Source organism: Artemia sp. Qi Xiang Cuo, chromosome 12, assembly GCF_049724085.1.
Source record: "Artemia sp. Qi Xiang Cuo chromosome 12, ASM4972408v1, whole genome shotgun sequence".
In the NCBI taxonomy this organism is placed as follows: Eukaryota; Metazoa; Arthropoda; class Branchiopoda; order Anostraca; family Artemiidae; genus Artemia; species Artemia sp. Qi Xiang Cuo.
Window position 1 is genome coordinate 24,874,827 of NC_142805.1, and position 12,326 is coordinate 24,887,152.

The 12,326-nt window shown below is 36.3% G+C and overlaps 1 protein-coding gene and 1 pseudogene across 2 annotated transcripts in view; both read right to left on the reverse strand.

Moving 5' to 3' along the window:
- LOC148945912 (transmembrane protein 120 homolog) overlaps window positions 1-12,326 on the reverse strand; it is a 545,739-nt gene that overhangs the window by 294,646 nt on the left and 238,767 nt on the right. The gene's annotated exons all lie outside the window — the stretch shown is intronic.
- The window catches only part of LOC148945916 (protein spinster-like), a 116,946-nt pseudogene that overhangs the window by 101,306 nt on the left and 3,314 nt on the right, over window positions 1-12,326 (reverse strand). The window contains exon 2 of the transcript XR_016142506.1: window positions 3,009-3,211. The product of XR_016142506.1 is annotated as a protein spinster-like (transcript). The remainder of the gene's footprint in view (window positions 1-3,008; window positions 3,212-12,326) is intronic.

Here is a 12,326-nt window from a genome sequence, read left to right on the forward strand (position 1 = left end):
GGGTCTTTGCAATTCTACTTTTATCATTTTCACGGCACCCACCGTCATTACTAATAATACTACCTAGGTATGTGAAGCTGTCCACCTGATCGATCTTCTCGTTACCCAATATCGCCTTTTTCACCTTCACTTATACCTAGTCTTAGCCACTTAGTCTTCAAAACATTAATTTTCAAACCTATTCTTGAACCCTGAACTCGCAAAAGCTCTAAAGTTTCATTTATTTTGTTAAAAACTTCATTTAGGATTCTTCAGTTTACTTCCCCATTAGGTTACGTGTTCTCCCATTGCTTTTGCTGTGCTCCCTAGGACTGAGTCCATCAAAATATACATATAAATAGGAAGAGAACACAACCAAGCTTAACTCCTGATTTAATACGAAACGAGCTACTAACTTCATATCCTATTTTAACTACAGGAAAGTTAATCTCGTACATAGCAGTAATCACTTTAATGTATTACTGGTATACTATAAAAAGATGAGACCTTTGCTAAAGCTCTTCTATCAGCTGAATTAAATGCTTGCTCAGAACTTATAATACTGAGAACTAAAGGCGTTTGATGTCTCATGCATTTCTCAATTACTAATCAAAGAGTGAAAATTTGATTGACGCATCCTCTATCCTTTCAAAAACAACACTGTTCCTCTCTTAAATCTTTAGCCATAGCATCACTAAGTCTGATAATTATCTTCATACTAAGTAATTTGCTTCCTACAAAATCCAGGCTAATGGCTCTATATTTATCTCACTCTCTATTATTACTTTTCTTATAGAGGGCTTTATTAGAGTTTACCTAAAATTGCGAGGTACTTCCAGTTCTCCAAAGAACATATTCATACCCTTCAGACTTATCTCTAACCTCATAACCACCGTATTTAAAAACTCATTCACCACACTATCAGCACCTGGGTACTTATTCTTAATCCTTTTAGTTCTTTTAATCCTTTGAAATGCTTTTAGCACTGTCACTAGTCCTTCCTCACAAAATAAATCTTCCTTCACATCCAAAGTGTCAAAGTTTTTTATCCTTTTCTATATCTCATCCCGTAGCTCAATTCAGGTTTAGCACATTCTCAAATGTTTTGCCCATCTCTCTTTATCTCTTTCTTTATCACTAATTGTAGCCCCGTTCGTATATTTAACTGGGACAAGTCCAAATTCACCATTCCCTCTCAATATATTAACAAGCCAGTAAAATATTTACTTTTAAGCCGTCTGGCTGCATCCTCCAGATCTTCAGCAATCTTATCCATGGTCTCTACTACACACCTCCTTATTTCACATTTTAATGTTTTCTCAGCTTTCTTTACATTCCTCTTATTTTCATATAATCTATCACTCAAATAATTCCAGTACAAGCCCCTTTTTCTCTCTGTAAAGAGAGAAAATACATTCCTTTTACAATATTTTTTACTAATAGTCCTATCTGCGTTTTTAACTTTTTTCCCTAAGTCACCATCAGTGACTTCGCAAACTATTCTCCTAAAATTATTCCATCTGTCCTCTATATTGTAAAATTTTAAACTCTCCACTTTAGTATTCAACTGTTCCTGGGAAATTTCTCTCAAAATCTCGTCCTGGAGTCTACCGATGTCATAGCTTTTTGTAAGGTGGCTACCCTTCCTATATTTCAGCTTTAAATAACCCTAGACATTACTAGATGGTGATCATTACTTTTAACATCAATAACAGCACAATATATAACCTGTTAACATGTATTGATCCTGCCAGTCTTCGGTTTACAATGGCATAATCAACAAGGCTGATTATGCATCAAGGTTGATCAACAAGGTTGATAATCAATAAGTCTTGCTACCATATGAATATTATTTTAAGTTATAAACCTTCTTATGACCAAACACTGTATTGGTTATAATTAGGTTGTTGTACCAACAAAATTGTAGCAGTCTGTAACCATTAATGTTTTCTTTTCCTATACTAAATTTAATCAGGATAGGATACCATCTATCCCTATTTCTACCGAACTGGCTATTAAAATCCTCTAATGAAAATACAGTATTTCTACTTAGAACCCTATCAACTTGTTCCTGAAGCTTTAGGTAAAATTCATCTGAGTCACTACGATTTCCATCAGTTGGTTCTACAGGGGATATTATATATTATTATGACTGATACCCTGTAGTTTTTGGTCATAAAACGAGTGACTAGTATTTTATTAATAATACCTTCTCAACCTAAACAAGACTTATCAGCTTCCTTATTCATAATGAGCTCTACTCTCTGCCTGTACACCCCATCCTTCCTGCAATCCTGCCTGAGTAAATAAATCCTATATCATCTAATTTCATGTTTCCTATCCCTGGGATATGAGTTTCTGGAAGTCCTAATAAGTCCAGTTCAAAGCTTCTGAATTTTTCAGTCAAAATGTCGATACGATAGTGTTGTTTATAAATGTTGTAAAATTCCAAGTTGCAATTTTCATATTCTTAAAATCATTGCAGTTATTGTGGCCTCAAAAAAGCAACGTTCCCAGATCCAGTGCAGGACGGGGACTAGCGTATTTTCTTAAGTCTATGCGAAGCGCTTAAGCTCACTTAGAATCAGACAACAAGAAGTCCCTTGGACTTCCAGTTAAACTGAGGTTTTGTGCCATCCTTGGCCCATCTTGGTCGCAAAATCGTTTTCCACACTTGGCGATGCTCTTCTATCAACAAGAGATATTAACATTATAATATGCTTTAAAGCATTAGATTGAAGATTTTTTTTCTGATATTAAGATTAAAAGCAAATTAAAGAGCAGTTTTTCCTTCCTAATCACACGAAAGTACTTAAAATTAAAGTTGTATATATTTTTTCAGTAAATGAATTTAGCTTTAAATAAATTGTGTGCTTAAGCACACAATCCTGAATATTTAATTTTATATAAAAGTGAAAAAAAAATATTTTGGTATATAAAAAAATACTGGGTTTGACACCAAAAACCCGTTTCTTGATTTCTAAGATTAATTAACATTTCAATATTGGAAAAACATAAAATTCACTTACATTTTGTCCCATGAATGAGCTAGCCATGCCAGCAGCACTCCAGAGAATAATGCCTATTACCATGATGTACCGCCTGCTATATCTATCCCCTAGGTACCCCCAGAGAGGTGCAACAACAGTGTAAACGGTTATGAATAGAGTCTGAATAAGTCCTCCTTCTGCGTCTCCTATGCCAAAATGGCATTGTATATCTGCCAGTGTTCCTATGAGAAAATATATTTAAGTATTCATTCTAAAGGAAATACTCAATAAGTGTATTTACTCTCATCTTACACGACGAAAGTCACAACTGAAGTTGTATTTACTTCTAATTTTATTAAGATAAATAATTATTAATATCTAATGATCAAACAGTTCGTAGTAACGAACTGTAAGTAAGGAGCCACCTGGCTCAATAGTAACCGAAACTCTATAAAACAGAATTTTAATACCAATAGATATATCAAAAGAATTGGTTTATTATGCTGATTTTAAATATATAAGTTTCATTAAGTTTTAGTGTTACCGATTAAAGGCTATGATCCTGAGAAAATTTGCCTGATTTCCGAAAAAAGGGGAAACATCCTCTAAAAATCATAGAAACTTAATGAACATCCCACCATCAGATTCAGCGTATCAGAAAACCATACTGTAGTGGTTTCAAGCTCCTATCTGAAAAAATGTAGAGTTTTGTATTTTTTGCCAGAAGAAAGATCCCGGATGCGTGTTTATTTGTTTGTTTTTCCCATGGGTGATCGTATCGACCCAGTGGTCCTAGAATATCGGGAGAGGGCTCACTCAAACGATAATTTAAAGTTCTACTGCCCTTTTAAAGTGACCAAAAAGATTTGAGGGCAACCTGGCCCCCTCCCCCACCCCTTTTTCCCAAAGTCGTCCAATCAAAATTTTGAGATATCCATTTTGCTTATCATAGTTCTAAGGCCCAATAACTATGCCTTTGGATATAAAATGACCCCCACAGTTCCAGGGGAAAGGTCTTTAAGTCATAAAATTTGTCCATTTTTTACTCATAGTATCTGTTATTGTGAAGTATGTATATATTTTCGGGTGGGGCGACTTTTTTGCCGGGGGTTTTTCCCCGGGGGAATTTTCTATGCGGAGGGGGGTTTCCAGAGATATCCATTTTGCGTATCATAGTTCTAAGGCCCAATAACTATGCCTTTTGATATAAAATAAACCCCCACAGTCCCAGGGGAAAGGTCTTTAAGTTATAAAAATTGCCCATTTTTACATAGTATTTGTTATTGTGAAGTATGCATATATTTTCGGATGTGGCGAATTTTTGCCGGGGGTTTTTCCCAGGGGGAATTTTCTATGAGGAGGGGGGTTTTCAGAGTTGAACTTGTCAGGGGAAATTATTTGCTGGGGGAATTAGCCAGAATTCCTATACATAATTCTTTTTAAATGTCTTGCTTTCTCTTCTGCGTCTCAATTTTACGCGTGGAGCTGTTAAGGGTAATTGTCCGGGGTAATTTTTCACCGGGATTAAATCGTCTAGAGGATATATCTGTGGAGAGGGGGATTTATCCGTGCACATGGGGCCAGATTTCCTGGCATTACTTAGAAACGATCAGAAATTAAATTTTTAAAAAACAAGTTTATTCAACCGAAAATAAAAAACAACATTAGAACTTAAAATGAAGAGAAAAGATTACTTACATGAAGGGGATTGCCCGCTCCTCTAAACCTCGGTGTTAACACCGAAGATTGTATTGTACCCCAGTTCTTTAAAGACGGCTCTTGAAACACAAGGGTCGTTTAATTAGAACAATAGGAAGCTTTTTTAAAAGTACTATTAATTCAAAAAAAGTTTTTCCACAAAACAAGTTTTTCAAAGGAAAGTAAAGAACTCCATTAAACAAAAAATGAGCAAAAATAAAATTAAATAATCTACCAAGCGTGAAACTAAGACAAATCACCATCGATAAATAAATGAAACCCAAAACGAACAGAAATTAAAATAAATAACCGAGTCAAACTCAAAACGATTAGAAATTAACATAAGTTGGGCGCAAAACCCCTATGCCTTCCCAAGGCCAGAACGAAATTTGCACTTTACTGAAAAAAATATAAGCGTTTTTACTTTTATAACTTTAATCAATCAAATAATATTAAAATTTTGATTACTAAATATCAGTATAGGTATATTAAACTGACAATGCACAAATCTCAAATCTCAAATGTCAATCTGTATTTTTCAGTAAAGTGCAAATTTTGTTCTGACCTTGGGACGGCTTAGGGGTGTTGCGCACAACTTATGTTAATTTCTGCTCGTTTTGAGTTTGACTCGGTTAATTTTTGTAATTTCTCTTCGTTTTGGGTTTCATTTATTTCTGTTCGTTTTATACTGACATAGTCTTTTCAGGGAAAAAGAAAATCATACTTTAAATCTTTTCGTTTTTTAAGACTTTATAGTTTGGCCTGCTATTTGTATGCTGGAGAAAAATTTTCAGCAATTTTTAACAACATACACCCCTTATAAAGTCTGAACATAAATAGTAGTGTTTGATTTAGCTTCATACCTCCTCTAGTTGACCTGAAATGTAAAACTTGATACCATTCGCAAAAAAATCTGTTTACTTTCTTTGATAGCTCGGATACACTTACGATATTTTGATTTGGTTAAATTTTGAGAGCAGAAATGGGAGGATTGGCGTAGGAGGGTGGGCGTGGGAGGGTGGGGAGCGGAAGGGGGATTAGTTGCCCTCCAATCACTTTCGACTGTTAAAAAGGGCATCAGCCCTTTCCACTCTCGATCGAATGACCCCTTTTTGAAGTTCCCACGACTACTCCTTCGATACAAAGTGCCCTGGTCTAAACAACAACAACAACAAAAAATAATACATTGTACCCAATTCAATCTTTACTATAAAAACGTCAAGCCTTCCAATCACTTTCGACTATTAAAAAGGGCACTAGGCCTTTCGATTTCCAATCGAATGAGCCCTTTTGGAAACGACAACGCTTTCTATAAACACATTATATGCCCCCAGGGCATAAAATACAACCCTTACCCTAAGGTCTGTTGTGGTAGTTGTCATCCTCTAAGACCGATTTTCCCGAACTTTCAACTACGTTAAACAACATGGCTATCTCAAAATTTTGATTGGGTGTGGTAAGGGAAATGGTGGGTGTGAGAGGGGTGTTAGTCGCCTTCCAATCACTTTCGACTACTAAAAAGGGCACAAGCCCCTCCAATTTCCAATTGAATGAGTGCTTTTCGAAGTTTCTGCGACAACTTCTTCGATACGAAGTGCCCTGCTCTAAAGGAAAAATTAATAAATGATAAATTGTGCCAACATCGTTCTTATATGCCACCAGGAAATAACTTAAAACCCTTGCCCTGAGAGATGTGGTGGAGTATCCTTCTCTTTACTTAGTCCCCGTTTCTTGTCTCGTTCTCGAGTGTCCCCGTTGTTTACTTAGGCAGCACGATCCTGCTGCCTATGATTTACACAACAACTTTCTATATAGACCTTATATGCCCCCAGGGCATAACTTACAAACCTTGTGCTGAGGGCTCTGAGGGGGTTATCATCTTAAAAGACCTAATTTCCAGAACGTTCAACTACGTTGAACAAAATAGATATCTCTAAATTGTGATTAGATGTGTTTTGGAAAATGGTGGGCGTGAGAGGGGGTTAGTCGCTATCCAATCACTTTCAACTATTAAAAAAGGCACTAGCCCTTTCAATTTCCAATTGAATGAGTCCTTTTGAAGTTTCTACGACAACGCTTTCAATAAAAACTTTATATGCCCCAGGGCATAACTTACAACCCTTGCCCTGAGGGATGTGGGGAGAGGGTTGTCATCCTTAAAGACCTAATTTCCAAAACTTTCAACTACGTTGAACAAAATGACTGTCTAAAAATGTTGATTGGATGTGTTTGGGGAAAAGGTGGGCGTGAGAGGGGGGTTAGTTGCCCTCAAATCACTTTCGACTATTAAAAAGGGTACTATTCCTTTGAATTTCAAACCGAATGAGCCCCTTTACAAATTTCTAAGATAAAGATTTCAACAAAAACCTAATATGCCCCCAGGGCATAACTTATAATCCTTGCCCTGAGGGCTGTGGGGGAGTGTCCTCCTCAAAAATATATTTTCTATCTGGAAATCAACTACGCTGAACAAAATAGCTATCTCAAAATTTTTATTCGGTGTGTTTGGGGAATGATGGGCGTGGGGGGCTAGTTGTCCTCCAATCACTTTCGACTATTAAAAGAGCACTAGCCCTTTGAATTTCCAATCGAATGAGCTTTTTTGAGGTTTCTACGACAACGCCTTCTTTAAAAACCTTATATGCCCCCCGGGCATAACTTAAAACCCTTACCCCGAGGGTTTTGGGGGAATGTCCTCCTCAAAAATATATTTTCTATCTGGAAATCAACTACGCTGAACAAAATGGATATCTCAAAATTTTGATTGGATATGTTTGGGGAAATGATGGGCCTGGGGGGCTAGTTGCCCTCCAATCACTTTTGACTATTTAGAAGGCCACTATCCCTTTGAATTTCCAATCGAATGAGCCTTTTTTGAAGTTTCTACGACAACACCTTCTATAGAAAGCTTATAGGCCCCCAGGGCATAACTTAAAACCCTTGCCCTGAGGGTTGTGGGGGAGTGTCCTCCTCAAAAACATAATTTCTATCTGGAAACCAAATACGCTGAACAATATGGCTGTCTTAAAATTTTGATTGGATGTGTTTGGGGAAATGGTGGGCAACAGAGGGGGATAGCTGCCCTCCAAACAATTTCGACTATTAAAAAGGATACTAGTCCTTCGAATTTCCAATCGAATGAGCCTGTTTTTAAGTTTCTACGACAACGCCTATAAAAAACCTTATATGCCCCTAGGGTATATTTAAAAACCCTCGCCTTAAGGGTTTTGGGTGAGTTGCCTACTCAAAAACGAGGTTTCAATCTAAAGACAAAACCCGATAAACAAAGGAACAATTTCAAGACTTTGATTGGATGTGTTGGGGGGAATGTGGGGCGTGGGGGGGCTAGTTGCTCTCCAATCACTTTTGACTATTTAAAAGGCCACTATCCCTTTGAATTTCCAAGGGAAGGAGCCTTTTGTGAAGTTTCTATGACAACGCCTTCTGTAAAAACCTGATATGCCCCAGGGTACAGTTTACAAACCAGTCCCTAATGTCTGTGGGAGAGTTTCCTCGACATAAACATAATATCTAACAGGACGGCACAGATGCTGAGCGAAATATCTTTCTTACAAGATTTATGGGAGGTAGGTGGGGGAATAATTTGTGGAGGGGGGGGGGGCGATTGGCCCTCCAATAAATTTCAAATATTAAAAAGGGCAATAGCCACTCCAATTTTCAATCGAATGAGCCCTTTTCGAAGTTTCTACGACATCTCCTTCGATAGGAAGTGCCCTGATGAAGAAAAAAAAAACACACATTGTGCCCACATCGTTCTTTACTTAGGCAGCGCTAGCGTGCTGCCTATGATAAAACTTTAGCGTAAAGAGCGAGGTGTTGAGGAGGGGGAAATCCCCGTCACACACGTAATACTTTTTGTTCGTTTTAAGTTTGAATGTTGCTCCTTACTGTCAGTTGAAAAACTTGTTTTTTTTTCAATTTAATTTTTGGCAAATATCCTATGATTGACCGAGAATCAATTTCAGTTAATTTTGATTTCATATGGTAAGCGTGGAAAGTTTGAACATTGTTTGTCCTATCTTAGCCAGTGAAATCAAGCCCAAACTATCCTTTTTAGTCACTACCTCTTCCTGGTCACTTCAAATGGACAAAATTGGGTTAACAACAACAATACTAAAATGACGCGACCATGTTTGGGACAACTGTATAAGTGAGTCTAAGACAAAAAAAAATAATAGAATCTAGACAAGAATTGGAAAGGATGCTTGGAAAATGTAAAATATAATTACCTGATTTTGAAGAAGTCCAAATTCAACAAGCTTTTAGTCCAAATTCAACAAGCCCAAATGTTGAAGATGCCCAAATTTTGAAGAAGTCTAAATTCAACAAGTCCAAATTCCAATTCAATAACGTTTTATTATAACTTTCTTGCTCTTGAAAGATTTCACTAATTATTCTGAAATCGGATATTTTACCTGTTTCATTGGTTCGTCCAGCGGGAAGAACTTAGAATTCAGGGATTTCAATGCTCAAAATCGTGCTTGCGTTAAAATTATATTGTAAAGTATGTACATAAACAGGGTCTATGATAAATTTCGTACGGAAGGTTTAGCCGGTACGGAAACCGGCTAAACTTTTATTCTATTCGTTTTTATTGTATAGTCTGGAGTGGGCGCTAAGTAAGTCTCCAGGCTTTTTCAAATTAAACAGCCGGTTTTTCATTGTATTACCCATTATTAGGAGTAGAAAGGCTTCTTGCTATACGAGATACACAGGAACATGACCAATCAGAGACCTACAATCCCGAGATATACAAGACCACATCCTCTTAATAGGCCAATCAGGGACTTAGAATACAGGGGGGAGTGACGTAACATGTTCACTGAATACAAGCATGACAATGTTATTGATCTACTAACGGGACAAGATCAAGTGTTTCTTTCTAGACCAATCAGAGATGTTTCTAAGTGTATTCAATACAGAGGGGAATCCATGTTTCTAAGAAATTCCAGCCTAGATTTGCGTAATAGGCTATGATGGAAATCAAGTTAAATAATTCTATTTTTAAACATGGTTTCTCTGGAAACATTAGTATAATTTCATTGTACATCTCACTTAATGTAACAGTTGCCATTGAACAAAGCTATTGAACAATAAGCACTATGGAAAATCTTGACAATATTGTTAACCAATTACTTGTTGTAAGTTTATTTTATAAATAATCAATTGAGATGTTTCGGTACTGGTGCAGTATACGGAGACTTCTTAAAAAGCCAAGTTTGGTTAATAAAGTGAAAATTGATGAATAATAGTTTAGAAACAAATTCGGGGTATATATATTTGCACATTGTGGGGGGGGGGGGTAAAGCATAGCATAAATATTAAATGTAACCCAGATACCATTTTTCTTTGATGTTATTAATTTATTTGGTGCCTAGACTAGCTTAGCAATGAAAATGTTGTTTGATGTAAAACTTAGGCCTATAAGCTGAGGAGGTATTTGCACATTGTGGGGGGGGGGGGGGTGGTTGGGTATAGCATAAAATATATTAAATGTAACCCTGGTAGCATTTTTTTCTTTGATCATATTAATTTTTTTGGACTTGTTCACAGTGAAATGTCACTCAATGCAAATTTTATGCCTATTTGCTGCGGGTGTGTGTTAACAAGCTTTTTTTCTAATTATAGATCTATATAGTGGGAGCGTGTCATCAAGTCTTTTTAACTATATAGTCTTTGTTTCTTGAGTTTATAACATTTCGAAAGTTATGATATGGATTTTTAGCCTACGTAACTATCTAAATTTGATAATTTACAACTCTCCCACCCCATAATTCCCGGTTTTTTTCACTGGCCCTGGTTTTTAGAAACATAATTTCTATAATGTCTACAAGATTTTTCAAACGTTAAAGAAGCTACAAGGCTTCTTTTTTGTATTATTCTGTTCTAAAGGTTTTTCTGAAGGAAAACACGGTACTTATGCACTATATCCGACACATGAAAAAAGTCAAGTTTGGTTAATGCTAAAGAAATAAAATAGGATGAAAATATAGTAGTTTAGAAAAAAATTTGGGCTGTATATTTGCACATTGGGGGTGGAAGGTAAAGCATAGCATATATTAAGTACCTAACCTAATTTATGTGCCTTTTTGTCATTAAACCCCCATCCCCCGAGAATTAATATATTTTCACTAAGCGTTGTTTAAAGTCGTTTGAGAACACAAATATGCTCTTTTTACTGTGGTAAGAAACCCCAACCGTTAACGATTAATTATGCGTTAACCCTTGGCGAACAATTGAAATCTCAACAAAATGGAAAAGGTTTAAAATGGTCAAGAAACAGTGCACCACTCATCAGTCTACACAGGTCAGAAACGAAAGACATCACCACCTTTCAAAGAAAACAAGGAAAAAGACGACACGTACAGTAAACAGAAGAAGAAGCCCCAGGAAGAGATTTGTTATATCGAAACTAGATTTTTTTTTCATAGACTGAAGAATGGCATATCTACCGCATTAGCGTTCCCGTCCTTCAATCACTTCATCTTTAAATCTATTCAATATATGAAATTTTAATTTCAGTGTTAAAAATGGATGTCATTAACAATTTTATTCACAACGTCCCCTTACCGATAATATCAACTTTCAAATTTTTTTAAATGAGGACTACAGTATAGACATGTCTTCGACATTTATAGATTTACAAATGAAAGTCCGGAAATCTGACAATACATTGCCAGTTCGTGCTGATGGAATATCCTATGAAAATTGTATATTACATAGTTTATTTCGTCAAATCAGTGTCTACATAAATGGCACTTTGGTGAGCACAAGCAACAATCTCTCAAATTATGCAAGCTATATGCAGTTCATGTTGATGACACCCAAGTCATGCAAGGAATTGAGAGGCACCTCCAATGGATATGAATATATTACTGATACTAATAGTACAGATGCACTTAAAAATGCTACAACTAGTGAATTACATCTAGTTGGAAAAATATATCATGAAATATTTAATATACCCCAATGGCTACCACCCAATATTTAGCTGGACATAAAATTGACGCTTGCTTCATCTAATTTCATTTTACGAAAAGAAATTTCTGCCAATCCAGATTTAACTCTCTCTCGCACGTTGGCAATACTACATGTGCGAAAGCAGCAGGTTATTAGCTCTGGTGTTTTGGTATAAGAAAAACTGAAAACCAGTGTAAATAATACTAAATTACTTGTTCCTCCTACAATCATCAATCACCTTCATATCGCCACAAGATCACGTACCTTCACCGACTCATCACTTATCAGTGATAAAGTTTGATCAAAACTGGCATTAGCATTTGTACATGGCACTAATGCCATAGGATCGGTGACTTGCTACTCCCAAAGATTTTAGATGTTTGGGCTTTCATCTCTTGTCTGCAAAGTAAATTGAATCCCACTCTACAATATATCTTTTGATAAATCCTATAGGACATTGTATGAGTTGAAAATGAAAACCCTAGATCATGATTCTCAACAATTTGAAAATGGTATAACCGAAGAAATGTTCGCTAAAACACATGGTATCATTGTACTAGACCAGTCTGGCACCCAGGATATGAGTATATTACGAACAGGGAGTGTGCGTTTAGAGTCTTCATTTGCTGACCCATTAGCTGAGAGTATTGCACTAATCTCGCTAAATCAATTTACCTA